This window comes from Apis cerana, linkage group LG4 (assembly GCF_029169275.1).
Source record: "Apis cerana isolate GH-2021 linkage group LG4, AcerK_1.0, whole genome shotgun sequence".
Taxonomy (NCBI): Eukaryota; Metazoa; Arthropoda; class Insecta; order Hymenoptera; family Apidae; genus Apis; species Apis cerana.
Genome location: NC_083855.1, coordinates 2,509,196 through 2,531,421, shown reverse-complemented (window position 1 = coordinate 2,531,421; position 22,226 = coordinate 2,509,196). Strand labels below are relative to the sequence as shown.

The following is a 22,226-nucleotide window of genomic DNA, read 5'->3' as shown; positions in this document are numbered from 1 at the left end:
ACTTTAAATAATAGATGGCAATAATAGATGATTGATAGATTCGCAATTTCTTTAATATAATTTGTAAGTTGATCGAAGCTTAATTGGGGAAAAAAAATGGACAACTATGTTCAATATAAGTGGACACTTCAAGATCAATCGAAGATCATTCCAAAATTGTGCAAATTTGTGAATCAAAGTTGAAATCAAGATCGATAAGAAATTCTTAAAATAACTAAAAAATTCAGAGACAGTTCAAATCGAGAATAACATAAAATACCCATATTTTCTGTTAAAGTTAAATAAATTTCCTATACTTTCCTGCACTTTCTTCCACCTTCATTATCAAATATAATATAAAACCTGTAGTAGTGGCAGGTGTTTTGCACCGCACTTTGCATGGTAAGACAACACGAAAAAATCGAACCAAAAAAAAGGAAGACCAAATTCGCAAGGATCATCCACGAAGGAAGCCAGCACAGTGTCCCTGGTCCTTAAAAGTCTGCCCTCCCTTGCCTGGACTAATGTTCCACGGACAATTAGTCAAGTTCCAAACTTTTTTCGAAGATGCATTTTCGGGAGCAGGTGAGAGGGCCCGGAGCAACCCTTTGCCGGTTTCACCCAGAAGAATTCGTGTGCTCACGAATACACACTCGGGGAGCAATGCACGGGGAAGGAAGGTGTTCAGCTGGTCGTTAAGCTCGGGAAAACACGAGAGGTGTCTGGCAATTAAAGCGGACAAAAACCACGTTTCGGACTCTTGGATCGATCGAGATGAAGGTCAACGGCAACATGAGGTTATAAGAACGTTTTACTTGATGAAAATAGACTTTGCTTACGAATTATTTCAACATATTCGTTGATGCCAATTTTTTTCTCGTTTATGTCAATAAATATCATATGACATTGTAATTTATTGAGGATTAAAAATTTAATAACTTGATAAATACCAAAAATATTGGGATGAATTTAGTGTGCAATATCAGTGCATTTAATTTTCAATCACTTGAGAAAAATATTTATAATATATTTATAAGTATTTTTATTAATATATAAGATTAATATTATATATGTTATTTATATAGATCATATTATGATATGTTGTACATATTAAAAAGTTAATATATAATTTTTAATCTGCAACGAATAACGATAATTACTAACGTTACTAATTCATTTCTTCAATTTTAGGATAACTGCTCATAAAATAAATTCGAAGAAGAAGAAGAAGAAAAAAAAGAAACCTGTTATGACGATTTCCCCTTTAACAACCCACCAACACGAAACCAACAATATACCATAGATCCATCAGAAAGGCGTCATAAAACAGACGACACCCAATCTACTCATTCTCACGATATAAAGAACATTCTACAACCAATCAGGCACGTTGTCCTGAAAGGTTGTCCAGCTGCGCTTTATCTGGTATCCTAGTGATTTCAGAAAATCCAACGTAGCTTCTCATCGGCTCGTTACCTATCACCGTAGAGGATCGTCGTGTCGGAGAAACGTGTCCAAGAAGGTGGAGAATGACGAGCAGCGAAGTCAAGCTGGATAAAGTCGGCCGGCGAGAAAAGAAGAAGAGCAAGTTGAAGAGGAGGAGGAGGAGGAGGAGGAGGACGAAGAAAAAAAAAAGACGACGAAAAAGAGAAGGTAACAGCAGAGGAGAGAAGGAGGCCAGTGGATGGAGGTAGGAATGCTAGTGCGTGGGTCTGTTGCCTCTTAGACAACGTTGCCTCGAAAGCCGCGTCTCTATCAGCCACCATAAATAATTCTCGTCGCTATGTTCCTTCTTTGTCCAACCGTGAACAGCGGTCTTCGTTGTACGTTCACGGTGTTTTTCGGCCACGTTGTGAACACGGTGGCATCGGTGTGCGTACGTGGACCGGTTGGGCTAGAAGCGTTCGTATATACGAGCTGGGCTCTTTAAAAGAGATAGCACTCGAGAGTTGGGAGGGGGAGAAAAAAGAAACAGGTGGAGGGGAGATGGGGGGAAGCAACGCGGTCTGATCGAAACTGCATCGAATTTGGCTTCGGGTCTTAATTCTTCACGGAGCCTAGGAGTGGCCGCGTATTTTCTCCCTCTTGGAATTATTATCGACAAAACATTGTTGCATAAGGGGAAGGAGAATTTTGGGGGAATTTTTTCAAATGTAGAATGTTGGACAGAGCGTGAATAAGCTGCTTAATTTCTTTGATTGATTGATACAAGATTTGATATTTACAGTGAAGTGTAGCTTTACTTTCTTCGATGTTATATTAGTCTTCGATATACTTTGAGTTGCTTTTTGTTCCTTCGAGATTTTCATAACATTTCAAAGGGATGACTGTGTCATTACGTTTGATCAGGAAAGATATATATCCAAAAAATTGAGTACATTAATTGAGCATTAATTTGTATTTCTTACGTTTATGGAATCATTGCTACGTCATCATGAAACATCAGTTATAAACGTCAGCCGAAAAATACAGCCCGTAAAAAAAAGAAAGAAGCGGATTTAATGATGATACGTACTGGTATTACGCATATACACGCATTGCAAGAAACGCGACTCTCATTAGTGGCACTAATTACGAGCAGTCCTGTAGTCCCCGCGCCTTTAATGATTAGCCTGGCGATGGAATGCGAGAGAAAAAATTCTAATGTCGATGGAATAGCTTTTAATTCACGATTAACCATAGACTTGACCACAAAGATATTGAGGATAAAAGAGAGAAGAACGAGCGTGATTGCTTTTTATCGTTTCTATTGTTTATCTTATACAAATTATATTCCATTAATATATTTTATTTTATTATATAATAAATTCAAATTGTAATTTGGACTTGCTAATTATGAAATTTAAATATTTTTGTAATGCAACTATTAAACATTTAAATAAGTACAATATAAGTATTAATTTATTTCATTGCACTTTTTTTCAAAGTATCTTTCAATTTAAAAAATCCAAAAATAGAATTATCTTCTTAGAAAATAAAGAAATATTTAATCCTATGATATATATAAATTTTCACTTTTCTTCTATTTTTATCACAAAAAGATGAATCATCTTTGATCCTTTTGTTATAGGCAATGAAAAGTCTCAATCACTAATTAAGCACGTGGTAGAGATTACGAAATACACCGTTGCTCTCGTGGATAACAATGTAAATTTTAACCCCAAAAATCCAGAATCTTACGATCCGATCTTTTAACTCGAAGACATCCCTAGCTTAATAGACTCGATGTGTTCCTTTTTTTTTCTTTTTCTTTTTCTGATTAGATCAATGTTTTCCAAAGAAACGGAACGGTGACTGGTTTTTCCACTTAGGTACATGATTCGTCGATAAAATCGTTCGATAAATCCGAGTGAACGGGGTAATTATACTGAGTGAGCTATTTGGAAGGTTCGATTATCTTAGTTTACTATATACAAAGAAAGAAGAAAGAAAAAAGTTTTTCAAGAAATATTATTCGATTCTAGAAACACGATCATATATAATTTTCACAATTTTTAATATATCTAAATATCGATTATTATTCAATATCATATTCATAATATCATACTAAAATATTCGGTTGTTTTAAAAGTATTTTTCTAGATTTCTCATTTTTTTTATTGATTCTATTAATTATATATAATCTCGTTGGAACTTCAAGTTTTTTCCAAAATAAATCTTTGATCTATTTGATCTATTTTTACTATTTAAAAATATCCTATCTATCTTTTACAGACAATCATTCTATTCATCATATAAATTAATCAATTTATAATTCAAGATGAACTATAATTTAAATCATTATAGAGAATATTACGTTACATTTAAAAATTATTCTCTTCGACCGATATAGAATAATTTATCAAACATTATCTTCACTACCGATTATCTTCGACTTTCTGTAACAACTAGTTACTATAGCTTATCCTCGAGAAACACGTCCACGTGAATGAAAAAAAAAGGAAGATTTGAAGAAGAACAAGCAATACCGATTCCAATCGCACGCAGCCTCACCCTCATCGATTCTTCGTATTCCACGAGACAGCGGATTCAATTAGGCCTTTCCTTCTGGGTGTCTGCGTAATTGGCCAACGAAAGTCGTGAGGAAACTGTGGTAACAGTGGGAAAGGGCGATTTCACGGTAGTTGGCAGGCGAACGATCGCCTCATCGGAATCGCGGTGCGTGTCGATTACGACGAGTTCGCCATTAGAAAGACGGAGAAATAAAAAGAAGAGGAAGAGGAAGAAGAAGAAGAAGAAGAAGAAGAAGAAGAAGAAGAAGGAGAAGAAGAGGAGAAGAGCAGGTAAAGGGGGAATCGGTGGCCCGATAGAGAGGCGGCCTGCCAATCGTCCTTTTTCCCTCTCCTTAGCCGAGGCGTGTTCGCGATTCCAGACGAGGCCTCCTTGCCCTGGAAACCAAGTCAACAAGCCGGAGGTCTTTATTCGGATCACGAACGCGAATCACGTCCAAACCGAGGAGGGACTGTCTCGTAACAAATATGCATCTCCCTCGAAACATGATGAATCGTGCTGCGGGACTCGAACCAGTTGTGCGTCGCGTGCGAAACGCGACTGGGCTTGATGGTGCCTCGAATCGAGTACACGACTAATTAAGAGAACTTTCATTTGATCCTTTGATATTTGTTTCTTCGATAAAGAGCGCGAATGTTATTCTACTGGGGAAAACGAGATGAGTGAGTGATATTCTTGGGAAGAGAAATTCTTCTCTTTCGTTTTATGTTGAAATGGATGCTGCATTTGAAATAATTATTTTTATACGATGATGGAAAATATATCATGCCATGTTATTTATTTGCTATATTATTTAATACATATTCTATTTATAATTGTAAAATGAAAATAAAACGAATATGTACAAACGAAAAATAGGAAAAAAACCTGAAAAAAAGAAGTATTTGCTAAAATAGGAAAAGTAATAAATAATTTATACATATTCTCGAAAATAAATTATGCAATTTTATATTATGTATCTTGTATCTTTCAATACATTTTAAAAGTGTCATGACAAATTATTATATCTAGTTACTATTTTGACGAAATATTTCGCTACGCATGATTTAAAAATTTTAATATTGGAAAAAGTAATAAAATTAAGTTATTATTATTTGTTATAACATTAATATTCTTTCGATTTTCATTCCCAGCAAATCGAGAATATTTTCTATATGAAACGAGATTATAAATTAAAGATTTAAATTTTAAAAATAAGAAAAAATATGTATACTATTGAAAAAATTTTATTACTAAAAACTGAACATTATATATATTAAATTTAACTTAATTTAATTTTATTTAATTATGCATTTGTCCGTTAATTTTTAGAAAAATAATTTGCTAATTATGCTAGTTATGCTAATTATAATATATTTTTTTTTGTTAGTACTTGATTATTAAATTTATAAGATTATATACTTATTTCATAAAAGAATTAAATACTCGTTCTACATCATAGATGCTTTATAACAGAAAAATATATAAACAACCAATAATTACGATTACAAAAACCAAATCGCAATTACAACACACAAAAGAAAATCTTATTACATTTACAAATGCCAAATCTCCAATTCTGAGCTCACCGATGATTCTTAAAATAATTCCAAAGAAACGAAGAAGAGATACGAAGCAAGAATTCAATATCCTCGCTTGGACTTGGATCGAGTATTCCGGGGAAAAGCGGAGACGAACGGATCGAGGCTGGAAACAGAGTCAATCAGCGGGGAGATCTTCATTGGAATCGCGGAGGCGAATCACGTCCACGCTGAGAAGGGACATCCCCGTAACAAATATGTATCTCCCGCGGACCTCATACCCGGTGCATGCGACAATGCACACAACGACAGCCTGCACAGTTGAAATATACGGTGTGGCGCACGCACAGGGTCCTACCTACGGCTACCAATGCCATCTTCAGGAAGGAGAGAGAGAGAAGAAAGGATAGAAGAAGAGAGATCGTGCATCGTTTTCTCGGGCCCCGGAGAGTCCGCCAACGGGTCTAACTAACCATCGTACACGTTCCACTCGAGCCCCGACCTACACGCCGCTTATGCGTGCGTCCTCGTAGCGATGTGCGCGAGTTACGAACAATTCTATCCTTTTTCTTTTTTTTTTTTGATGAGACAAGAAAAATTGGGCTTCGATCTATGGATTTTTATTTTCGAAACTTTTGCTGTTTTTGTTGGGTCTATTGTTGCGTGGATTTAATCTGTTATTTATTGGTATTTAAGCTGTTTTCCAACAAAAATATAAACTAATGCGATATAAACAATAAAATAATGAAAGTTTCAAATAATTGATTATTGTTTTACTAATATATTAATCTAATAAGTTATAATAAAAATGGAGAAAATTATACCATTTCTGAATATTCAAATAGAGTATAACAAAAAAAAATATATAAAGTATTAATACGATTATAAGACACAATAGAAACTTTTCATTTAATATACATTCTTCACAAATCTATTTTTGATAAGCAATTTCATCTTATCTTTTATAAAATTTATCATTATCCATATCTTCTACATCTTATTTTACATATAATCCGTTTCTTCAAATTATTAATTTCCAATTGACCAAATCCAAAATAAAAATCGGCACGATATAAGAATATCCAAACTATTATTCCTCGTAATTTCTGTAATCTAATCCAAAGCAGATTATAGCTCAAAGCTTTCACTACGACGTGGAACGAACTAGACCCTCTAACAAAGAGATGTCTGCCCCGTCGGAGTTCTCGAGCGCGGGTGTGTGCGTCCGTCCTCGGTGATTACGTTCGTGTTACTTCGGGCATCCTCGTGTCCGAGTATTCGTCCCGAGGGGCCTTTAAGAGGGATTAAGGGGACGCACACGTGACGTTCACGAAGACGGGGCCTGATGGGTACACAGCCAGAGTAAAAAAGAAAAGCCTTCGATTATCCTGTCGGGACCCACTCGCTAATTATCCCGTGGAAAATGATCAAAGCGACAAATTTTTTTTAAAATAAACGAAACGAATCGATCGCGATTAGCGATCGAAAAATCGATGACTATTTATTTTTGCCTCTATCTCGATCCAGCATAAAGTGGTTTCACAGAAAGGTTGGATCCTCGAAACTTTCACTTTCCCATCCATTTACGATCATGAAGAAACGCATTTATTCAGTTCAATCGATCGATCATGAACTTTTATATTCGTCCTCCAGTTTTTCTTCTTTAACGAAAGAAATTGATGGTGGCCCTGTCATCAATTAATCTTGTGAAATTTTAGGACAAAGTGATGATTTATACGACTTGAAACGTGATCGATTGAAACTTGTATCGAACGTGTTCAGTCCTTGGGCTCCAGTTTTTATTCTTTACCTAAAAAGGATTGATTTTTGATCTCTCGTGAATCGATCTTATGAAATTTTTAGAGTGGTAAATGATTTATGGAGATTAAATTAAACGAATGTTATTGATTAAAACTTGAAACGTGAAATTATCTTTGTATTCTTTATTTTTTCGTTCAACAAAAATTGAATTCTGGTCACAATATAATTTTAAAAATAAGCACAGGAGATTCGTAAATTAAATTTCTTAGAAATTTTATTAGTAATACAAGCACAAATGTAATATCTCTATTAATATATTTAATGTCGTTGGTACAACTTTTAATATAAAATAAATGTACCATCAATGGTACATACAATATTACTTCCTTTACATGTATACAGAGAAAACATCAGAGGTTTGAAGAGAAAGTTTAGTGTGCGTGAAGTACGTATATGAGATCCACGTGCCAGGAAATGTGTTAACCCATGGCATACCAAAGTGGGGTCACTCAAAGATCCCAACATAATACATCTATAACAATAATGGGACTTACATGCTAAATAAATGACATTTATAGCAAATAAAATTTATTTTTATTTCGTTTCATCATTAGTTTCATTATTCTTGACAGATTCAATAGAAACATTGTTATCACTAATGAACGACAATACGACCAATACATTGAAGAAAGTTTTACAAGAAGAAAAAATCAATCGTCTCGTTATGACATGTTAAAAACTAATTGGAAATATATATTTTTGGATATCTCACTTATCCGTAAACTCAATCATTCATCATATTATGCATATGTTGCACAAAATCACATATATTGAATAATACTTCGATTTATATAATCGAATAATAGATATTAATTTATATTTATTTAGATTTTAATTTTAATAGAATTTAATAAATACTTTGGATATATCAAAGTACTCCAACATTCCTTTAATTTTATTAATTTTAAACTTATTGAATCTTTATCTCAAGATCATTTGCATTTTATATTTTTATCTAGAAAGAAAATTCGAATAATCGAATCTTCAGTTAATCAAAATCATAGATAGTTTAATTATCCCTTTCGATATAAAATCATCATCTCAAGGTATTTCACATTAATTCTAAAAATGAATATTTTTTTTTGGCATTAACGATAAGAAACATATCGCAACATACAATTTTATTAAAAATTTTGAAAAATTTTTTCCCATAATTTACCATATTTTACAAATTCTGTTTCATAACTAACAATCGTTCAACCTATCTCACTTATTCTCAAAATCTAAAAAAAAAAAAAATTCCACAGATATCTCATAAACTATCAATAGCTATAAATTCAACAAAACGGGTCCCTCGTACCATCGAATACACAACGAAGGCAGGGTCGATACGCCGTGGTCGGAGTTAAATAAATCGTTATTAGGGAAAACGCATCCCAAGTGAAGCGGCGACTTATCTTTCGTACCTAGACGCCAGCTTTTTCTTTTCCAGCCGGAGCAGTTTCAGGTAAGGAAGGTGGAGCGAGATAAAGAGACGTCGGTGAGCGGAGGCGAGAGAGAGAGAGAGAGAGAAAGAGAAAGAGAGAAATTTCGGCTGTAACGAGGCGCGGCAGGGGTCTACCGTGGTACCGGGGATCCTACTTACTCGGAAGTCGTCCTTAATTCATGCCACGATGCCTTTTTCTTGGCTCGGCCGTTCGCGGAAGGCCCGTCGATTCGGTAGTCTGACTAGGGCTACCGCGTCATCTCTATTATACCATTGGGACCGTCGATAAAAAACTTTGCCTATTTCGTCCAATCAGAGACAGCAGAGACTACATCGTGAATCTCCTCGATCTTTTTCATTACAACCGAATTGGATGCATTGAGAACGAGATAATTGAAATTGGTGAACTTGTTTCATCAATTTTTTTATTTTGTATCACTTTTATTAGGTTAGAAATTTTCAATTAAGATTTTTAATTCTTTGTATATTAATGTATATTAATGCCATGGATAAAAGAAAAAGCATTTAAAAAGAAAGAAAAATAGAAATATCTTGGTTATTAAATTAATGATAAGCAACGACGAATAAAATACACAGTGATCTCTATGTTTTTCAAATATGACGTATTAGGGTTCCTAACGCAAAAAAAATGAAATTAATTAATCTTTCATTTTTAATATTAAGCAACCTTTCTTAGAAGAAAAATTCATTTTCATCAAGATATCATACTTTACGTTCTAACTTCCAACATTCTCTCAATTTCTCATTATATTCCGCATTCCTCTCAGCATTCTTTCAATTTCTTCGAAATGAAATTTCACAACTCGTGCACAATAATTCTCGTAACATCAAATTCTCAACTTTTCAAATCAAATTTTTAGTCATCCCTCATAAAAATAATCCTTCTCTCTCGGTATTCTCTAAAATTTTCTTCACGAAACGTGGCGAGTCACGCACGCTAATCTCTTTGAACGTTAAATCTTCAATTCTTTCTCGAAGCTAATTTCCCACTTGTTTCCCACGTTAAATCTTTTCTTTTTTTTTCTTTCATCTTTTGCATGAAAATCAACAGGTTCGTGCCAGGTTATCGTCGTCGAAGGAGGTCCACGGAACGACAGAACACGTGCCGGTTCCACGGGCTGCCGGTTCGAATCTTATCTCATCGGGTTCGAGTCAGCTCTGGAAAGTTCACGTTGTACACGGTACTCGATCTCGAATCCCCGGCCTCTCACAGAGGGGACAGAAGAGCGCTCGTCGAGAGATCCGTGGAACCGGTAAGAACATCTCGGGCGTTTCGATCGTAACGCCTCGCGAACGTAACGACTCCGCATTCCGACAAGAAAAATGTCGACCGGGAATATTCCTGCTGCTCTTTCTCTCTTTCTTTTCCTCCTCCTCCTCCTCCTTCTCCTACTTCTCCTCTTCCACCGCCATCGTGTCCCCGTCGTTCGCGAAGGGGACACGCATAACGCGGGAAGAAAGAGGGACAAAAAGAAGAAGAAGTGGAAAAAGAGGGGAAAATAAAATGGGAAGAAGTAAGTGGAAAAAGAGGAAGAAGTGGAGAGGAGGTGGGAGGAGGGTTTAAAGGAGGAAGGAGCGATGCTTGCGCGCGAAGAAACGCGTGGAAGAGAGAGAGGAAGGCCCTCAAGCTGCTTCACACGTGGCGACAGTCGCGACGTATTCACGCGTGCGTACGTATTTATAGCGGCTGGTACATTGTCGGCGGTCTTTAAAAAAAGAACACCGGGCTTGACAGCGCGAGGAGAAGGAAACGAGCGGATCTCGCTCGAGCTTGACGATCCGCGAGACTCTACGAACCTTTGTCTTTTCCTTTCTATGGGTATGGCAAATTCTGAGAGAAGTTTTATTTTCGCAGATACTCTTCTCTTCATGTTCGAAAGATTCCGTTCTATTAATTGAAACGTTTTGTTTTCGTTTCTTTCCATGTATGCGATGCGACTTTATACAAATAAGTTTCTTTTATTTCTTTTTTTTTTTATATATATGAAAAATTTTAATATTTCTTTTAGTTTTAGATAGATTTTTTTTAAATGTTTTGAAAGATTCTTTTTTGTTAATTGTTTGTTTTATTTTCGTTAAATTTTTCTTTTCATATTTGGAATTTAAATAAAAATGCGTTGGAAAATTCTTATGAGAATTATTAGATATTATTTTTATAAATTTTTCTTCATGTATGAATGATTCAAAAAAATAAAAAATGTTTTTATCTTCATAAATTTTTCTTAATTCAAGTTTACAAATGAAAATTTTTGTTATTTTCGTTTTAAATTTACGAATGATTTTAAAACTAACATATTTGTTTCATCTCTATAGATTTTCTTTTCCATCCAAAGACATTGAATTTTTGGAAACTTTAAAGGCTTGATAGTGTATTCCTTTGGGGATTTAAAAGAAATTTAAAAAATAGTGTATACTTGCTATGTGTTTATATGTCAGGTGTTTATAAACTCTTGCGGTTTGCCAGAGTCGTTTATTGTGTTTTGCGGTATGTCTGCGGGGGAATGTGACTCAATGTGGCCTTTGATTAGATGTTTGGAACTGATTGTTCAGGGTAAGTGCCTCCAGTAGACAGGGAACAGGAAGTAATTAACTTTGTTAGAGTATAGGAAATTGAGGTAAATATAGAATTATGAATTCCATATTTCAAATTATATCACATGCAACTTATTAAAATTTATCTAACTTTCAAAATTTTTCTAATTTTTTTTAAACTTATCTTATTTTAACAAATTTTAAAAACACATGATATACATGCTGATTTAATTCCACAATAGAAATTCTCAAATAGAATATTTCTAAGAAAACTAATATTAATTACAATTTCATTCCAATAAAAAATAAATTTCTAATTAAAAATAAAAAAAAAAGAAACAAAAATTTTTCTACATTTTCAATACTAAAACTATATCCAACACATAATTTGCATTATCAAGACATTACTTCAAAAACATTCATATAAAATGAGACATCAAAGCCTAACAATCTCGAATAATTTCTGTACAATATTTCTCTCGGTTTGACAATCGTTTCATAATCAAACAAGTAAGTCCAATCATCTCCGTATATCTCTCCACCAGTCACCATCAGTTTATCGTGTATCAAATGCTGACCGCATTTTAAATGCATCGCGATCTTCAGAAGTTTCGTCGACTCGCCCTGAGGTCAGTCAATTAACGATATTTCGAGCGATCATAAACAAGCCTCCTTTCTCTCTCTTTCTCTCTTTCTCCGAATCGCTCCACCACCCCCTAAATACTTGCCTTCGACGCCGACGTCGACGTTCTTTCCCCTTTTCTTCGCGATAGCCTCTCCCGATTCGAAACAATGGCCGATTGTTTCGCGTTGTTTTCGCCGCGGCGCCGATTGTTTGGCAAACAAACGGGCCGAGTTCGCGGCTCATTGTTGGCCATCGAGCATGGCACACGCCTGCTTTTTCGACTCTCTCTCTCTCTCTCTCTCGATTCTCTTGTTTAATGTCTTCCTAACATCCCTCTTTTCCTCGCCCCCTGTCGAACGGTGACCGCGAGCAGCACGCAAAATAATTATATTGTCGCGCAATAAAGTCAACGGGGGTACGTCATGCCGATTTAGTCACAGTCCAGTGGGCTTCTATTGTGGCCGGAAACGCGGTGACAACGCCTCCCTTCCGGATAAGGAGCCGCGCTGGAGCCGCGGATCAGATTAGGGTTGAGGATCGCGAGGGGTGAAAAAAGGAGTGGATGGATGGTAATTGAACGAGAGAAGGGGAGAATTGATCGATGCTTGTAAGATCAATGCGTCTTTGTTGATATATTGACGGTAATCGTTAACCCTTTTTTATAGGAGAACGATTAAGGGCAGCTTTGCAGAAGCAAGGTGGAAGCATGGCACACGCCCAGTTTCCTTTTTTTTTTTCATGTGATCAAAGGATTCGTGATGAAACAATGGTGTATATCGAGATTGAGCACGACGTTTGTACGCTTCGATGAACCCTTTCTTCCGGATTCGAGTTCTGGAAAGTCAATAGACTCGGATGAACGGTGCTTGACTTTCGACTGTTTTGTGATTGGTGAGTATAGAGGTATTTCGTTTTAGAATTTATGAGTAGTTTGTTATATGGTATTTTTTATTCTTTTAATTTTCATAAATTTTTATTGTTAATATTTTTTTACTTTTCAAAATTAGAATTAACTTCTTTCCGTATAATCACAATAATATTTCTATTTTCTATTTTCCCCAATTTTCATAAATCTTCATCATCGGTAACTCAATTAAAATAATTTTCTTATAAACTAATTACATTTATATCTTCATAATTTATATATTAATATTCAAAATGCCCAATTTCAACGATTTTCAATGAGCGAATTCTAAATTATATAATAAGAAATATAATAAGATAATAATAAATATGTCAAATAATAATCGTTTGATTTAAAAACTCTTTCCATAAAAAGATAATAAGCAGTATTTCGTCTTAGGTATCTCTTCATATAATCAATTCATCAACACCTCTTAATATTCTAATTTTCAAATCAATCATTCCTTTTCTAATATTTTAATTCTTAATTTCCTCATACATGACCACAATTTCATCTTTTTAAAAAAAAAAAAAAAAATTTCCATTGAAAAACTCTCATAAGGATTCCGATATCACACGAACAATAATCGAATCACGTGCGTTTTCTCCTCGCTAACCTTGCCCGAATCCTCCAAAGCAAAGCCATACATCCCCCTCTCACCATCACGTAAAGCCCGAACGGCTAACGGCCGTTGTTTTGCTGGCGTTATTCTAAGCGCCAACTCCTTTTCTCTCGTCCCGATTCTTTCTTCCTTCCCCGCGGCCGCAAAAACCGGGGCGAACAAAGACGATCCGCGGTAGGGCGCCGCTGCGAACCATCCAATTTGCATACAACTCTCGCGAAACTATCGAAACGAACCGCGCACGCGAAACGTCTTTATATCCGTGTCGGCTTTCCGCATGATTCGCTTCTTTCACAATTCGTTCTTTCGCAATTCGAATCAAGGCGATGTAAGGTGAGCGCTCGTTAATGCGAACCGTTTGAATTTTGCACGATCGTTTCCGCGTGGATTCCCGCTTTCTGCCAGGAAATTCTCGTGCAGGAAGGTGCGCCACTGGTGGCGCATGCCTGGTGTTAATTGTTCCCCGCCACGAGGAAACAATCGAGTTCCATTCGATAATGGAATGATCAATGTCGATGGAAGGGATTGATCATCTTACCGCGTTTCGTTTGTTTATCGAACCGTTTATGGCATTTTTTGGCGTGTTTCGAAGCAATGTTTTCAAGGCGGACCACCTTCGTTCGCGAGAATGGCACACGACGAGATTAATTGTTTGAATCGGTTGAAAATAATAGTTGAACGGTGGTTGAGGAAAATCGGGGATTGTGTGCAGGCTCGTGGATCGATTTACAGATGGATGGGTTCTTTTTTGAGATTCAAGAGGCGAAGAAGTTTAAATAATTCATTGAATCAGTTGGTGAAGGTGATAGTGGTTCTGTTTTGCTTTAAATATGTAAACATATGTCGGATAAATTATTTAAGGTTCAATTATTTTGGAGTAAATATTCGTTAAAACGTTCAGATTAATTTGTTTTTCCTATAATAAAATGTAATCATGGATACAAATATTTTTTTATATAAAATAGATATTATAATTTTTATATCTATAAAAATCGATCATAAAAGTAAATAAAAAAATTAAATGTCATATAATTTACATTGTTTTTACAATTAAAATATAAAAATGCATTTATAAAGAATTTAATTATTTAAAAATATAAAAAATCTATATAAAAAGAGAAAGTAAAAAAAAATATTTAAAGTACTTCTTAATAATATTTAGAAAATGAAGCAAATCTTCGTTTATATTCCATTTCTTTAATTGTGTTTATCAAATTGTGATATGAATATTCGAAATTTAATTATGTAATATGATTGTTAAAATTTTGTTAGAAATGTCAAAAATCTTAGAAAAAAATAATTATTAAAAAATAAAAATTTAAATTTCTAATAATTTTAATATTGAATTGATTTGCAAATATCAATGATGATTTATTTAATAAAAAATATAACGTTAACTTTTTTTTTTATTAGGCAAATCATTTAATAATAAGATAGATGATATAAATGGAACTTGTTATACGAAACTGCTAATATAATAACCAACGAAAAAACTGTTCCATGAATCAATCAAGAAACATTTGCTTATGCAGTGAATAAAGAAGATAAGATGTTCGTTAAAATGCTCCTTTATGCTAATACAGAAGATGTTCTTAAATACCTCTCTCGAGAAGCTCATTATAAATTCGAAGAATATGCTACTGTTGCTTGGATTACTGAAATTTAGCCGCTAAATTCTATGACATCACATTCAATATCAAGTTACGAAACTGAAAAAAGCCTAATTTTACAAAACGATATCTTAATTCATCCATAAGATTTTATTTATTCTCTTAAGAATAATTAAGAAAAAAAAATTTTTTATTTTTTTTTCAATAAAAACAAAATGAATATGCAATATGTATAAAAATATTAATAATAATCGTATATTTGATTCAGAATAAATTTACCTATGAATATATTACAATAAGAATATCTTAAAAAAAATATTATAATTATAAATCTGATGTAGAATTTATCTATGAATGAAGTAATAATAATTTAAAAATTCATAAAACATATTTAGAATAGATATTTAAAAAACTGAGAACGTATAAAGAATCATTTGTATTCTATCAGTGTTATTTCAATTTCAAATTTCTTGTTTGAAAAATATTACTCTAAAAAATAAATCGTTCCATTTTTCCATGTATCTTATTTTCAAAAATCTCTTTTTTTGAAAAAATTTAAAAAAATCTGAAATAAATAATAATTAAGCAATAATAATTTACTGACAAACCTATTAAGAATAATTAAAAGTCTGAAAATGCAAAATAATTCCACTAAAATTATTTTGATTCAAATTTCTCATCTTCTTCAATTACTTCAAACAATAAATCATATTTTTATATTTTTTACTCATCTTCTTTTTATCAATCTTAGAAAATAAATTAATGATGAAAAATGAATTAAAGAAAAAATTTATTTACAGATATATTAAGAATATATTAAAAATCTAAATCTGAAAAACTAAATCTAATTCAGCACAATTATTTACATTTTCTCCATCTAAAATAATAAAAAATTACATCATCAATTTCCATTCATCCCTTTACGAAAATGATTGAATATCAAAATCTTCTAACTCCTTTTATTGAAAAATTCTGTCATAAAAAATAAATTAACAATTGTAAAAAAAACTTACTTACAAATTAAAAGTAATTAAAAGCATCTGAATTTTAAGAATGAATCTAATTTTATCATAATTATTTAAATTCCCTCTTAAACAATAAATTACACTACCACTTTTTCACTCAGTCTTCAATTTCTTTTACCAAAAAAACTAAATTTAATCTTGACTCGGTTTTTATCGACTAAGTTAAATTAGCAAAAAAGCTTTTATGAAAAAAGATTAAATACCAAAATTCTTTCAATTAAATTTGGAATCTTTTCTGATATAACACGAACATAATCATTTTAATAATTCCTGCACTGGGGAAAAGCAGGATCAAAGCAGATCCCATGAATTGGATCTGGGAAAATACGGGGTGAGCGAAGTTGTGTGCAATCATGATGATCTCTAGTTTGCCAAAGATAATTGCAGGTTGCCACGAGCATGATTCGAAACCGAGAAGAGGCCAGATCTGGCAAACTTGTCCCGTCAAAATTAAGAGATCCGCGTTCATCGCATAATTTCTTCATCTTGCAATCAAAGCCCTGTCTTCTTTTAATTTCCTCGTATAAAAATTCTCGAAAAGCTTGTTGAATTTCTTGGTTAAGGAAGGTCGAAGGTTTCCCTTCGTTGCTGTAATCCGTTTTGAGTACTGAATGGTGAGAAGATTTCGTCGACCCAGATAGCTTAATTGGTTTGATCTTTCGATGGATGAGGCTTGCTTAAAGAAGATCCGGTTCGGATGAAAATCGTCGATTGTTGCTTTAAAAGTGATTGTTTTTTAAATAAAAGTGAATATAATATGTATTTTTTTTTAATGTATTCAGATGCTCATTTCAACGAGATTATAAGCAGAAAAAGCTTTTAATCTGGGGAACTTGGATCATAATAGTTATTTGATAAATTATTTGATAAATTCATATTTATAAATTGATATTTAAGAAAAAAATTGCTTTTTTCACATATTTTTATGTTCTCCCTTTAATATTATATCTGGATTATTTAATAACATTAGCATAATTTCATTTTCAATCTTTCTTTTGTGTTAAAGATGATTGAATATTTATATTTTGAATTATATAGATACATAATTTATTTTAAATTTGTATTATATTATATAAAGAAATAGAAATTAATCTTTTTGTGACACATTAATTAATTAAGCTAAATTAAAAATTGTCATTCTGTAAAGAATAATTCAAGATGAATTGCTATAAACAATAATGATAATATACATTTATGCAAAATTTAAACAAAAATTTACAAAATGCATATGACATATAAAAGAAGTATAAAATATTCAAGTACAATATATTATATATATTTGACGAAAAATAAGAAATCTATTCTTATTAAGCTCTATAGATTCTTTAATCATGTTCATACAATAAGAATAAAAATAAAAACCATCCTAATTTAATAATTAATAATACTCTACGAAATCGGGGAGAAAACAACGTAACAAATTACCTTAAAAATTTGAGAACATAGTCACCCTCGAGTCGATGTAAAAAGATCCTCGTTCAAAGATTTTTTTTACGACAAAAATGGCAACAATCCCAAATAAAGGTAAGTGAACCAAAAAAAAAAAAAAAAAGTCAATGAATCACCACGAAAAAAAGATCAAGAAGCATCGCTGCCCTCCTCCATACATAAATTCATACATTTTCGGCCGGAAATATCGACAAAGGAGGTGGAGCTTGTCAGTCTTCCCGTAATTACCTTCATTAAAAGAAGTATACGACAAAAACAGGGCTGAACATCGAGCGGCATAAAAGCGCAAATTACCCTTTCGCTGCATTAACGTCGAATTAATGAGTAATTTAGCGAGTGATCCCTTTCCCCCTCACTCTCCATCCCCCACCCCCTTTCATTCCTTCACTCCAAAATAATCGCGGTTCATAAATCGGGGGAGGGTTACGACGAGACCGCCCCATGCGTGGGACGGAGAAAGGCGAACGTGGAGACGTGGACGAGATGGACGAAGACAGGGAGAAAAGGAGGGAACGCGCAAAAATAAATACAGAAACCGGTGTGCGTGGCGATGGTGATTCTTAAAGTGCGCAGTTGCAGCTGCCGATGGTCGCGGGATGCGGCCGCGGAGAGACTTTTGCGATCGCTTTTGCCCATGCAGTCGGAGAGTTTAACAACCAGTAATTGTCCGGCCTGGCCTGTCGGAGCCGTAAAATCCGAGCGAGAGCAAACAACCCGTCGTCCCGCGATCTCTTCAGGGACGGCTCGCGGCGCTTTGACGCCCGGCGGATTAACTTTTGCCACAGCCGCCATCGCGGGGGGATACGTGGGGAGGGATGGGGCGAGTTTGCTTCGTTCGATAGAGCTTGCGCGGGAAATGGGTACGAAAGGGAGAAGATTTTGCACGGTGTGTTGTATTTTAGATGATGTTAGAGGCGCGGTGCTTGGTGCTCTGAATTATGATAATTAAGGAATTCTTTCGAAGATTATGTTGGTTTAAAGGCATGGATTGTGGACGGTGGTATGCAATTTAGGGATATTAGGCGGAATCCTCAATGTAATAATGTGGTAAGTAAGATTTTTTTAATTTGGAAGATTAGCTGCAAATATTCCGAGTAACGATGATTTAGATCGAGACAAAATTTATTTCGAAGAATAATAATTTAAAAATAATAATCCGATTAATGCGATTCAATTATTAACAAATTGAAGAATTGATTGTTTGAAGAAAACTCTTCGTTCTTGAAACAAGTTATTTTCATTAAAATAGCAAGTAATTTATTTCGTAAAATATTAAATAAATAATTTCAAATACATTTATTTAAAATTCGGCTCTAATCTAAATGAAACAAAACATTTCAGATAATAATATAAAATTTAAGAAAAAAATGCTTTATCTGAGATAAAAGATCTTTTTTATCTTTCATTTTTTTCCTACTGATACATAGTTTATATATTTTTATAATTTCTAATATAAGAAACATCATCCAATTTCATTATACATATTATATTTTTTAAATATCAATAATGATTAATTATCATTATTTTTTCTTTAAAATATCATGTATTTTATAAAATATTCTTATTTAGTTAGAATATTTCTAGCGTGTCTAATGATCATTTCGCAAATACAAAAACATGCACCTCATCCCGATCATAAATCTTCCGTCAAACATTGTTTAATTAAGCCACGGATCACCTCGGCATTTACCGCTTTCCACGATCAATTACTCATACACCCGATCATCTTCCCATCTCCGTCCATAATTCCATTGAAGACAACCGGTTCATTAATTATTTTTCACCGAAATTTTTAATCGTCCATCGACTGGATCGAACTGGTAAATATATATAGTATACCTACACGTTGAACGAAATGGCGGATTCATTAGATCGGGCTCGAGACGAGCTTCCAGATGATGGCTACCATCGAGGGAATCGCCTCGGTCACGGTGTACTCCCTTCTCTCCCTCCTCACCCTTCATCTCTCTATCTCCACTGTTTTCGATCGTTTAATCGTGACCAAAGTTTAGACACGATCATGTCTCATATTCCTGGGAACATGAGAGAAACGTGTTTCGTTTCTTCGTTCCCCGTACGTTATATTCCTACGAGAATGGAATGCAACAACAAGGGCGCGTGGATGAAGTCATCGCGACCGCGAAATTTATGAACGTCGAGCGTTGAAAGCTCTTGGAACAAAGTTCTGGAAGCTTTATGAAGGTTTATTTTAGAATAACGCGTTAGAATATCACTTCTACGGTAATTCGAAAGCAAACGAAGAATTGGTGGACGAGAAATATGGAGAGATACGGTGTATAAATAATCATTTGGAAATTTCGTTTATTATCATTTAAATATTAATTATTAAAATTCTTTTTATTAAGATTTATATATATATTTTAGAAATTGATTCTTTTCGGGAGAAATTTTTTAAATTTTAGTGATCTCTCAAGAGCCGAAATAGCTCAGTTGGGAGAGCGTTAGACTGAAGATCTAAATGTCCCCGGTTCAATCCCGGGTTTCGGCATCAGTAATTACTGTAATTTTATGTTTGTAGTAATTTTTTATTGAAATGCACAAAGAAACAAAGATGCGATGCATCATAAGATGCATCAACAAAATTATTTCTAACAAATCGAACAAATGAACCAACATATCATATGTGTAACTAGCATAATAAAATCGTTATGATGCAATGGATACTTTTTTTATTTGTTTTTATCCAAATATATTATAGAAACTATATACAACTTTATATAATTTTTTTCAAGAAGACATCTCCAAAGGAATCATTAAAATTGAGCTACACATCGAATAATAATTGTTGTCTCACGACAATCTCAAAGAACCATCATACCACCGTCATTATCCAATCATCGAACGATGCTCTAAATAGAAATGATTTTTATAAGATCGCCTCTTTCACTTTTCGCATGCATGCTCCATCTCAGAATCGCGTAATCGCCGCCGTTTAATATAATCCATAGACACGTCTATTAACATCCACGCGAGCGGACTCGATTCGCTAATTACTCCTCGCGCGAGTCGCACGCGAGGTTGCATCGTCGCGTGCAAAAGGGAGCGAAGAAAGTCCGCGCGATTAACATGTGGCAACAGGTAAACCCGTTCGTACATGCGCTCAAAAGATCGATCATGTCTTTCTTGAACTCTCCCTCCTCTCTTTTTCGCTCCATTCCTTTTTTTCCTTTATCTCACCCGTTTCGTCTCACTTTTCTCATCCCGCACATCACTGTGTATGTATATACCGTCGTTATTCGCGTACGAGAAACTTATTGGCCGGAGTTGTAAACCGGAATGATATCAAGAAGGAGGGAGGGGAGGAGGGAGGAAGAGAAGAGAGAGAAATTAATGAGTTTTTATTGGGAGCCCGACCATTCTTCCCTGTGCATCGTATTATGGATGCAAATAGGATGTAATTTCATTAAAGGGACGTTACTTCGAATTACTTACGACCGCGCGTCGATAGGCCCCCAACCCCTTCCTCTTTCGCCCCATCTTCCTCCCCTCTCTTCCTCCTTTTCGATCTTGTTTACGCTCGATAAGCGGTGTATTGCGCCGCTCGTAATACAGTTATTTGCGATTTTAGCGGCCCCCATGTTGCGAATTATAATGTCCTCGGGAAATTGATACACGAGTCCTGGATATATTGGTTAGCTGGTCTTGACAGGGTTGTTGAATTATCGATGGTAATCGACCGTGGTGAACGATCTTGTAGATTTTTCATTAATTTTCAGTCGATACGTGTTATTATCTACTTGATTTTTGCGTGAATGATTTTCTTTTTTTTTTCTTTTTTTTTTTTTAAGAGACTGGTTTCCTCCTTCTTCAAATTTTTTTCGTTTTTTAGAAAAAACAAAAAATTTGTCGAACAGAATTCCTTTATTTTGATAATTCAAATTATTGATCAATTGGGAGAGGAGTTTTACATTAAGAAATATTATATAATTATAAACGTAGTTCTCAACTTTTATAAAATCAGTAATATCTTTATTTATAAATAGTTCTAGTTACGTTTATGAAAGGGAATGTATAAGATATAAAATGAGAATTAAATGTTAATATTTTGCTAGTCAAACACAATTAGTGAACAATTAGTGAATAATTTTATGTAATGTAATTTTATGTAATTATTGTCTTTATTTCGATTAAAAAATAATAAATGAAATAAAATAAAAAGTTTAAAGTGAGAATTATTTGTGCTTGGATTTGAAGATATTTAATCTATGGTGAAGGGATTAAACAAACACGTGAAGTTGACAAGAGACCAGGGAAGAAAATGGCGAGGTTCGAATAGGAACCGCGAATGCCGGCGGGCAATCGTACAGACGGATGGACATAACACGGGAGAACCAGTTCTCTCATTTCATTGCGTTCGTTGTCCGATAATGACGCATAGCACAGCATGCACGCATCTTGGCATGCGAGCAAATATCACGAGAAGTTTTCCACCCACTGTTCCTCCATCCATTGAAATTTTCTCTTAATCTCGATTCTCTTGAAGAGACTCTAAATAGAATATTAGAATATATTTCTGACTACGTTTTTCGAGAATAATATTTTTAAAGATGGAAAACAGACAATTTTAAAAACAGACAAAAAAAAAGTATGTAAAATATCGGTTAAAGCTTATTTAAACAATTGAAATTTAATTTCTGTTTTGTTTCATTTAGCGCAAAAT

The 22,226-nt window shown here is 34.0% G+C and overlaps 1 protein-coding gene and 1 non-coding gene across 3 annotated transcripts in view; one reads left to right on the top strand and one right to left on the bottom strand.

The window, feature by feature from the left end:
- Positions 1–22,226, bottom strand: part of LOC108000095 (transcriptional activator cubitus interruptus-like) — a 177,327-nt gene that overhangs the window by 57,105 nt on the left and 97,996 nt on the right. The gene's annotated exons all lie outside the window — the stretch shown is intronic.
- Positions 19,982–20,054, top strand: Trnaf-gaa (transfer RNA phenylalanine (anticodon GAA)). The gene has a single exon. It is a non-coding gene; the product is annotated as a tRNA-Phe (tRNA).